Below are 11,527 nucleotides of genomic sequence, written 5' to 3' on the forward strand. Positions count from 1 at the left end.
TTCTTCTTGTAGTCTTCAGACCTAAAAGTTGCTTTGCAAAACATTACGACCACCGACAGGATAATCTCGTTACACCCTGTCAGTGGGTGGGATATGTCAGGCAGGAAGTGAACATTTTGTCCTCGAAGTTGATGTGTTAGAAGCAGATAAAATGGGCATGTGTGAGGATGTCAGTGACTTTGACAAGGGCCGAATTGTGATGGCTTGACGACTGGGTCCGAACATCTCCAAAACTGCAGCTCTTGTGGGGTGTTCTCGGTCTGAAGCGGTACCGACCAAAAGTGGTCCAAGGAAGAAAAACCATTGAACCAACGACGGGAGGCTGGCATAATGCTGGTTCTGATAGAAAGGTGTCAGAACACAGAGCATCACAGTTTGTTGTATATGTGGCTGCGTAGCTGCAGACCGGTCTGGGTGCACATGCTGACCCCTGTCCACGGCTGAAAGCGCCTACAATGGGCACGGGAGCATCAGAAGTGGACCACAGAGCGATGGAAGAAGGAAGTCTGATCTGATGCATCACGTTTTCTCTTACATCATGTGGATGGCCAGCTGTGTGTGTGTGTGCGTGCGTGCGTGAGCGTTGCTTACCTGGGGAAGACATGGCACCAGGATTCACTATGGGAAGAAGGCGAGCCGGCGGGGGCAGTGTGATGCTTTGGGTAATGTTCTGCTGGGAAACCTCGGGTCCTGCCATTCATGTGGATGTTACTTTGACACGTACCACCTACCTAAACATTGTTGCAGACTAAATACACCCCTTCATGGAAACAGTACTCCTGAATGGCAGTGGCCTCTATCAGCAGGATGATGCGCCCTGCCACACTGAAATGGTTCAGGAATGGTTTGAGGAACAACAAGTTCAAGGTGTTGACTTGGCCTCCGAATTCCCCAGATCTCGATCTGATCGAGCATCTGTGGGACAAACAAGTCCGATCCATGGAGGCCCCACCTCCCAACTTACAGGATCTGCTGCTCACGTCTTGGTGCCAGATACCTCAGCACACCTTCAGAGGTCTGGTGGAGTCCATGCCTCGACGGGTCAGGGCTGCTTTGGCGGCAAAATACACAATATTCGGCAGGTGGTCATGTATGTGGATTTCCCCTTAAGGGTTTGGGGGAGATTGCATTAAAGAAATAGTGCAAATCCTTCTCCCCCTATACCTCCTCCCAATGAAGTTTGTCAGTTCCATAATTAATGCCGAGCTTCTTAGGCCTTAGATCCTGACAGACAGCAGTAATGTCTCATTCCTGATTCCCGAAATATATATTTACAAGGCACTCGTGCAAGAGCCCAACATACAGTAACTCACATTCAAAGAGAGAACATTTCAAAACATTCACCTACCATGACAGAAATGTCTTATTAAGTTGGACACAGTGTTCTCACTTAGTCGCTGAATTCTCCATAAATCTCACTAAGACGTAAATCTCCTCATTAATGAGACAACTCAAAGTGACAACCACAACAAATGAGGGTTCTTCAAAGAGACGAATCCTCGAGTCACGCAGCAACACTAGGGGCACAGAAACACACAGAAGCAGCTTTTCAGGAAGGCTCCTACCTCTAGATCACCTAATCAAATGTCATTTTATGACATTAAATGCAAAAACATGTTGTTCTCGAGCATTTAACAGAACAAAAAATACTGAGGACTAGTCAAAAGATATTTGCAGGCACTTGTTTCCTTCCCTGACTGTCCTCTCTGACAGAAACTGTCAACATGTTGAGAGCAACACGACGTAACACCACTGAACAGAGCACAATGTGTTCTTTATAAAAGTGTCTTCAAGGTCTTTTTAAAGGCAGTGCTGACGTTATAATACATATAAAATATATTAAAAAGTCTATTTTTCTAAAGAGGTGGAAAATCCATCCATCCATTAGCCACACCAATTATTCTCAGAGTATAGTAGGCAGCCGGACAGGTTGACAGCCAATCAAACTGCTCGTACAGAGAGACAGACAACCAATCATACTCACACCTACGAGCAATTTAGCCGCCAATTAGCCTCACCTGCATGTGTTTGGACTGTGGGAGGAAGCCAGAACATACAATGGTTCAAACTTGGCTGGCTGTGCTCACCACTGTACCGCCTGAATCCGAAAGTTTCACAACATAAAATAAGTGAAGTTAAAGGTAATTAAAACGTGTGCTTCTCAATTCTGCGCAGCCTTCAGGTTTACGAGGGGAGAGCAGCTTGTGTTCAGGGTTGTGTTTTGCAGACTGGCCTTCCAATAAGATTTTTAATGCCACACATACTTTGAGCTTTATTTTGTGTAACTGAGTTTACTGTTCATCTTCTGCATCGGGAATCTGATTCATCAAAGGTATAAATAGCCTAAATTCTATTCTCTTACTGCTCAAGGCCAATCGACTGGCTGCTTTAGGTACAAGGTATGTCTCTAGATTTTTAGCAGGTGCTGAAAACGTAAGAGAGCCCACACATGACGACAAATACTGATAGATTGAACAGTTTTGTTCCTGTAGAGTGTAGAGAGCAATGCTATGACCCAAACAGAACATCACACACTTACAGATTCATTCACCAACAACCAGAGTCCAACTCCCAATACTGGATATCTCACAGAATCTCTCGCGATCAAACGAGACTTTAGAGTAAACAAACATGGCGGACGACAGGCAGGAAGAATCGGTGATGATAGTTAATTCAGGAAGAGTAAAGAACAAACTGTGGATGAAGTGGTGGAGACGGCGTGAACGCGGGCTGTACATGCCATGGCGTTTGCTTTCCTGCCATGGCTGTGGTTGTTGTGCTTCCTTCTTCAGTCAGCTTGCTTCCTGATTGGCTATCGTTTGGTTCCACGTGATGATCCACAGAGTGCGTACTCGGCTGTCCTCGGGGTTCCCCCCACACAACAGGATGTCAGATCGCTGACATTGAACATGTTAAGTATTTATGTTTTGAAATCGATCGGGGCGACGACGATCTTCCTAGCAGATCGGGGGAAGTAAAATCACTCTTAAAGGGCCAGTTTGCCAATTTTCAACCTCAGTCCTATTATGATATTACGGAGAGCTAATGCCGTTATGGTAGTAAGAAAAATTTAATTTGGCTCTGAGCCTTTGGAGGACGCTATCTGCTTCTCCAATGGGCCCTGGAAAACCTCCGCCAGACTACACGTCAACTGGCGGAGGCCAAGAGCTCACTAAACTACACTTCCTCAATCTAGGACGCCGCCTCCGATATCATGTCCCGTTCAAAATCGTCAGGTTTGAAATGTAGACTGCAGACCTGCAGATTTTTTAAGACGATCCGTCGGTATATTCTTGTCGTATTTTGGATTCTGGAGCCATCACCTGCAGTGAAACGATAGTATTTCACTCCAGTGTCTCTCGCTGGGCCGTTCCTTTCAGTGGGAGGGGCGCAATGCACGCTGGGTGTTGTAGGAATGTAGAATGGAGAAAACCACGAGCTGTTTGTTCAACTAGTGGCTGACAGTGGCTTTTTCCAGGGACAAATACCTCCTTTAACATGGCTCACACCACAGGAACATTTGGAGAGATAATCGTTAGAACCATCAAAACATTCGGGGGAAAAATGAGGGAATCGGGCCCAAAATCAGCTTGATTATCGTGTAGTGTGTACCCTGCCTTAGCTCATAGTCTGGCTGGGTTTTGTGGGCTGCAATGGTTTAAATTCTAGGTCCAGTGCATAAAAAAGTTGGCTTGCTAACGTAGCTAAGATATTTAAAAATGGAGGGTTTGTACAGGAAGTCACCATCGCACAAGTGAAGGTTAACGATTCTCTCACAATCCATGCAGAGCTTAAATTTTAGCTTTTGATATGGCTATTTGGCGCTGTATAAATACGAATTAACAAATTGATTGATTGACTCAGCTCACTTGGAATTGGCCGAGCAGAAAGTGCCAGGTAACAGCCAGGTGTTATCGGCTATTTTTCTGCAGTGGAAAATCAAAAAGAGGGAGTTGAGCTGTGTACCGCTGCAGAAATTCTCTCCTTTGTCACAGGCGGACAGGTTTAGAATTATTTAATGAACCTCTGATGAATCAGTTTGGAGTTTTATGTCAAATTTAAACGATCACATAAAAGTTGCTTAAACAGCTTCCATTTCAGAGCCTTGAGGCCTGTCAGGGAGACAATAAAAATAGTGTTTATGATCCAGCCGAGGACTCAAAGAGTAACTGTGGGTATTTTCACTCTCCTTCTTTACTCTTCCCGTTCCAACTCTTTACTGAGGCTGAATGACGCTAACACCGAGGGAAGTGTTTTACAGCTGCACTGTTCAATCAATTGTTTAGCTCTATGGATGCATCTGATGGTTTGGTTCAGAGTGAAGTATCTCAACATCTGTTCAGCATATTGGAATGAAATTTGTTACGGACTTTCATGATTCCCACACATGTAATACTTCTGAATTTGGGGATCCTATCACCTTAACTCTTGTGTCACCATGAGGTTGAAATGTGTGGTTTTGAGTGAAATATCTGTTGGATGGATTGACATTTGGTAAACACATTGATGTCTCCTTACAGATTTATCAGCAAGGAGGCAAGCAAAGTTTATTTAAATAGCATTCCAAATAAAATCCAAAATATTATATAAAATATAATATAAAAAATATAATAATATAAAAAAATTTGTAAAGCACTTTAAAACAACCACAGAGGACCAAAGTGCTGTACAGAAGAATAAAAGACATAAAATACACAGCTCACATGAGGCATAAGATACAAATAAATAAAAAGAAATAGATAAAAATAAATAAAAAAGTTAAAATAAAATATAAAGACGTGAAATACAAATACAATCAACGTCTTACAAGGTGTCAAAGGCCAAGGAGAAGAGCTGGGTTTTAAGAAGACCTTTAAAAACAGACAGTGAAGGGCCTGTCTAATGTGCAGAGGCAGATCATTCCACATTTTTGGAGCCGCAACAGCAAAGGCACGGCCCCCTCTGAGCTTACGTTCTGTTTTATAAAACATAAATACAAAACTATAAATAAATATAAAAACTGAAATAAAAGACAAAGGGGATAAAACAATGGAGAAAATAAACAAGGCTAACAGACATCCAACAGATGTGTTTTTAGCTGTTTATATTCATAACTCTGGGGTTTCCTTTACCATTAATCGAGTGCAAAATTGGTCAATTATTTTGTTTTATAACCAAAAATCTGCAAAATTAACAGCATTTCCATCAGCCTAAGCTCTATCTTGTGTTTAGTGCTAATTAGCAACTGTTAAACATAATACCTGTTGAAGATTAGCATGTTAGCATTGGATTTATGAGCGTGCCAGCATGCTAAAACTAGCATTAACCCCAAAGAGCTGCTAGTGTGGTTGTATAAAGTCTTATTGCTTAAAAATAAACTTAGTATTCAGTATTTAAACCATAATTTAAATAAAGTTCTGTGTTTGGCCGCACAGTATTAGTTTGTAATGACTTGGTCACCAACGAGCGGCTTGTTAAACCTGTTTTGTGGTTAAATTTTTCATATTTTCCAACAATATAAGTTTATCTCTACTTTTCAAACCTGATTGTCGCATCAGAGCACAGCTAACACAATTAACAGTGGATTTTACAGTAAATATTACTTTCTAATGTTGCATTAATAACCGGCTCTGTCCTCCGCAGCTTGATGATTCTGTAGTTTCCACTGAGCACCTGAGAACGAGAATATGAGGTCGTTTATCTCACTCTGCAGTTTCATCACTGGTGTGCAGCATACATTATACCTAACACACACACACTCACACTCACACACACACTGAGGAAGTGTCCTGCCTGGAAACAGTGCTGACATAATTCAAACAGAGCTAATTTATGCAAAACCGATTCCATTTCCCTCCAATGTCTCTCCCACTTTTCAAACTCATCTCGTTTCCTGCCGCCCGGTCTGCTCCCTCCCTGTGAATCTACACACTTCTGCTGCGGTGAATTCGCTCGTACACATCAATATGTAGGTTTATGTAAGCTACTTACAGACTGAAGCACCAAATGAAGGGCCGTGCTGGCTGATGGAATATTCATAGACAGCATTTAAGGGTCACGAGGAGAGGCAGAGAGGAGGGACTCATGTACGGCTGCGTCCTGTCTTAACTGCAGATCACAGTAAAGTGCAAGACTGTGTCAAGGCAGCAGGTTTCACTGTTAGAACACAGACTTTATATCAGACGTGGGAGTAGCCACCTTTACGTTACCCATTGGTTTGTTAAGATAAGATAGACTTTATTGTGGGGTAGCTCAAAGTAAAGTACAGGGTAACACAAGAGATGGATAAAAAAAAAGCAAGGACAAAAAGACAATAATAAAATAGAATAATAATATTAATAATAAATATATGTACACCTTTCACTTACTCTGGATGTTTTTGTACAAAGGGTTTTTGCCTACCGAACACCATCTTGTTTTTTTAAAACCTGAAGCGGCCATATTTGAACGAGAGATTGGCGACACAGAGGGGAAAGAGGGGCTAGCAAGTGCAAAGATATCAGCTAATGCTAGTGCTAGCTTGGTTAGCATGCCGCATCTGACTTTATGACAACTCTGATATTTATTGGGATGCTAATGTTAGTGAAAAAACTGGAACTTAATGTACTAACGGAGAGTTAGTAGCCATATCCTCGTCTTTTAGTACAAATGAACTGCAGTAGTTCTGAAACAGATATCAGCTTCTGTATTGGCCACCGATACAGCCTAAAATATGGTATCAGGTGAAAACGCCAGTGAAGCCAATGCCCTGATCTGATACCGTTATTTATAACCGCCCCAAAAATGCAGCTGGTTTCAGGTAAATGATCATGTTACAAGAACAAAAAACAACAACAGTGACATGCTAGCAGAGACTGTTATGAAGCCAAAGCTAGCAAAACGTCAGCAATCGGTGTTTTTACACCAATCGTATCGTAACGGTCACCGGCCAGCTCCACGAATTCTGCTTTAATTTATATATATCCTGGTTCGGTCGCCGGTCTAGGGATGTTCAGAGCGCGGCGCCGTACATATATTGGAGTGGAATAACCTGTCTAACCTAGCCACCCGTGAATCACCGCTCCATGTGCGACGTTCCCCCAACGGTAGCTTCTTCCCACGTTGGCCAGCTCCCGCCTTCTCATGGCGTTCCAGTAATCGTGTGAAGAAGACAAAAAACAAAATAATCCACCAACCAGAAGGAAAGGGGGCCATCCTCTGAGCTTGACTAGCTGCTATCCAAGTCACCCCCAGTCACTGTTGTCCCGTCACTCAGTCCCGCCCCGACAGCCATTCATCTGAACTACTAACCAAACCTCGTCCATCACCCTGCATAGCGTAACGGCCAAATCATCGTGTGGCCGGTACCGTGACAGTATGCACTTATTCTCATTTTTTTTGCACTGGGGCCATTCTCTCACCGACTTTACACGGTTCTTTTTGCAACCAGTAGTCGCCCCCTGCTGGTCATTAGAAAGACTGCAGGTTTAAGGCACTCTTTTATTCAGTCTAATCAGGTTTCACTAAAGCTTCATTTTACAAACAAGCATCCGTCTGTGTGCAGACAGGAGATAATGATCATCTCCTAAAGATGTAAACAGTCACCACTGATGACTAAGTGTTGATTATTTTTAATACAGCAAGCACCCAAATCCAATTAACCATAATGTGTTCTCAGGCTCACCGGCATTAGACACAAACATGAGGCTCCTTTTGAAGTATGTGTGATGAAAGGGTTTGGCTCCGGAGTCACAGACTGTCAGTCTCTGCTTTCATTTTTAATCCCCTCCAAACAAAGCTAACAGCAGGAAATGTCCAGGCCGCGACAGAGAGGCCGCTCCCTGACGCGCAGAGGTAACGACCCTACAGATTTTAACAGGTTAATGGCAGAGCGTCCGGATAGTGTCCGGTTACACCTGGAGGACATTTCTGAGCCAAATCAAAAATTTCCTCCTCCTTTACCTTCAGGAGAAAACAAGGTTGACACACGCGCCTCACATGTCCCCTCCTCTCCTGCTTTCCGTCTGTATTTTAGTCTCCTCTTTGATGTTGCTGTGAAGCCTGTAGCTCCAGTTTACGTGATTTCAACATTTTTTTTTTGTGGAACTAAAGATTAAAGGTGTCTTATTTCTGTAGTTTTGGTCGTGATATCTGTGGGCAATAACCTGCAAAGTTACAAAACAACTTGTGAACACGGTGACATCAGTTGAAAAAGTCCAACAAGGCAAAAAGCAAGTTGGCAGCCAGACGTTTAAGTTTAAAGAACGGAGTAAACTTGCAAGTTAACCAAACTTAAAGTGAACTTTTGCCAATTTTATGTGGAGCTTGGTTCAGTATTGATGGTAAATTTAGTCAATGGGAGCGATGAACTCCTCAGTGTGCACTTCGCTGACAGAGAAAGCTCAGTTCTGATGCTCGCAGAGCTGTCTCTGCTTCAGCCTAGAAGCAGCAGCAGCAGCCCTCGCCTAACTCTACTGCATTTCTCCTGCTGTAAACTCTACTGTGGCTTGAATAACATTTTTGGCATAGAAATTTTTGGCATATTATGGCATGCTATTCTCACTTTTCGTAGGGTAGTTTTGTCGTCACTTAATCGCTAACTTGGAAAGAAAGAGACAATCCATCCATCCATTATCTATACCGCTTATCCTGTTTAGGGTAGCCTATCCCAGCAGTCAGTGGGCGAAAGGCGGGGTGCATCTCCAGGGCTGACACATTAGACAGACAACTTTTCACACTCACATTCACAGCTACGGGCAATTTACAGTCACCAATAAACCTAACGAGCATGTCTTTGGACAGTGGGAGGAAGCCGGAGAGGACCCGGAGGGAACCCTCGCATGCACGGGGAGAACATGCAGACTCCACTACATCCAAACTGGGATTCGAAACTAGGAGTCTTAGCTGTGAGGCTGCAGCGCTAACCACTGCCCCACCATGCAGCCAAGAGACAATCCCTGTAGGAGAAAACAAAGGGGACTGGTGCAGTTCTGACTGATTGTGTTCTGGCTTCCTGCACAATGAGGGATTAATGTTGACATGTCAACGTGCTTACACTTTCAGTTTGGCTTTGATATACAGCTCTGGAGACCACTGCATGAATCTGTTTTTCTCTGGTTCTTCTATTTAAAGGTTTGTGTTTGTGTCAAATTAACTTCTGTTTTATTGGAAACAACTTTTCTCCTACTGCCAAATACGATATTCTTATTTAGGTCTTTTATTTGCAGGAAATGACGACTGGTTAAGAAACCAAAAGATGTTTTTCAGAGCTCAAATAATGCAAAGAAAACAAGTACATGTTCCTGTTGAAACAACAGAATGTTTTAACTCAGGAAGAGTTCACAGATCAGTATCTGGTGAATAACCTGGTTTTTAATCACAGCGGTCATGCATCTCTGCGTGCTCTCCTCCAGTCTGTCACAGAGCTGCTGGGTGACGTTCGGCTGCTCATTTGTTCGATGGCTCGTGACCGTCCATCTTCCTCTTGATCACATTCAGAGGTTTTAATGGTTCACATCTGGAGTGGGCTGGCCATGACATGTGGAGAGAGATGCTGATTGAAGGAACATTTGAATGCGCTCTTAATTTTTTCCTTATCAGCTGGACAATTTTATCTTCACTGAGTGAAATGATGGCGACAAATGATACAAAATAAGTTTTACCATGCAGGAGCTACAACACTTCATGACCCTGGAAAAACTAATCAAACATAAAGCTTTGGCAGAAATTAATCAGACAGAAAGTGTGTTTATTTGGAGTTAAAGCACCGTGAGTTTTAACCTTTAACCCTCGTGTGATTTTGACTGCTGGACTTTCATTTGAACAGGCTACCGATGAAAACACCGGCTGTGTGTGTGGACAGTGTGTGTCTGCGTTGAGCTCAGCCTCTGTTTGAAGTCAGACTGACCCTTCACTAGCTTATTTGTGACCTCGGTGTGGGCTGAAACAAAGTTTAAATCGCAGACGTAGCCCAGCAGTTCTCTTTCTTACTGTATGACCTAAACACTGTGAAAATACTGGATCTATACAACAGTCTCGACCTGGTCAGAACACCTTAAAAGAGGCTTTTATATGGCCGCCTAAAGAAAGTGATCGATTTGTTAAGTAACATAAGGAGCACAACGGTCAGGTTAGAAACCTCACCTATAAGGCCATGTCTATATGTACACGGTTTCTCTCTGCATCTTGACTGTTGTTCCACACAAACGCTGTTTTAGGTCACTGAAAACAGATCTTTTGTAAAACTTCGGCCAGGGTTAAGACTTTTAGAAACTCAGTTTCCGCGGAGACGTGTAGACGGTAGCTGTGTCCCAATCCAGGTGCTGCATCCTTCGAAAACCGTATTTGAAGGCCGATTGCGTCACTGAAGCGTGTCGAAGGCTGTCCCAATTCAAAGGCTCCTTCAAATGCATCCTCCATTTCCCCGGCCGCCAAGGACCCATCGGGTGCATCCTTCGCAGCCCAACGTATCCCGAGATTCATTGCGCTCCAATTCAAAGGAAATAGCGGACTTTAAAAGGGCAGAGTAATACACTTTAAAATGTAAAAGTTTTTGGTTGCAACTCAGTCGAACAGCTAGTGTTACACATGTTTAAGAAAACGAAAGGGCCCTTGAAACAAATTATCTTTAAAATAATTGGTTAACTTACGTGATGTTAATTATGCTAGCTAGTTAGCCCGCTAGCTACCTGTTGCTAGGCGACAGGAGCAGCCTTTGGTGACGCAAGGGTAGTCTCATTTCAGTTTGGCTTTAACGTCTACACAGGCTGTGAATGGAGCATCCTCTGTGGACACAGCTGCTGTAAACGGTGTTTTTGGCTTGTGACTTCAGGCTGTGCACCGTTATCGTCATGGTGACGCGGCAGAAATGAGGCGACATTCCTTGCAAAATGACAGACGTGACAAAAACAGTGATGCTTAACAGGACTTGTTACATGTTTACACATATCTGTACAGGTACTCGTCTACTATATTGAGGAACAGAGGCGTCGGGATAGATTTTTTCAGACTCTTGATTGGCCGTGATTCTTCTTCTTCTTCGCATGACCGGGTTATATCGCCTCCTGTTGGTGTGGCGTTCTCATGACAGCATGTCTGTTGTGTTTTTTATAACCATGCTTGAGTGGACGGGAGGCAAAAACTCTGTAGACATTGCCTCAATCTTTGCGTCAATTTGCACTTTCCATTTAGCAGTGATGCTGCCTCTAAATTCATTATACAGGTCAGTGTGAACAAAGTATATGTGGAGAACACACCACTGTGGAGCTTCACTTAGTTCTCCTCTCTCTCTGCCTCCTTTTCGCAACATTTTTCTCTCTTTTATTGTATTTTTTACATAACACTTGTGTATCTGTGGGCCAAAGCAGTGACCACTGATCCTCTCTCCTCTCCTCCTTCTAAAGAATTCATGGGCGGCCCACCTGCTTTAAGCCTCTCCTCTTGTTTTGGGCTTCAGATGAGTCACTTTGCCATATTCTTTCAGGGAAGAAAGCCTCACCTCTCTCCAAACTCTCAGAAAAAAAAAAGACACGCTCACACCTCCCACCTCCCACTGCCCCGTCCCGGCTGC

Source organism: Semicossyphus pulcher, unplaced genomic scaffold, assembly GCF_022749685.1.
Source record: "Semicossyphus pulcher isolate SPU_LCO1_2020_fin unplaced genomic scaffold, fSemPul1.0.p SCAF_16, whole genome shotgun sequence".
NCBI classification, from domain to species: domain Eukaryota; kingdom Metazoa; phylum Chordata; class Actinopteri; order Labriformes; family Labridae; genus Semicossyphus; species Semicossyphus pulcher.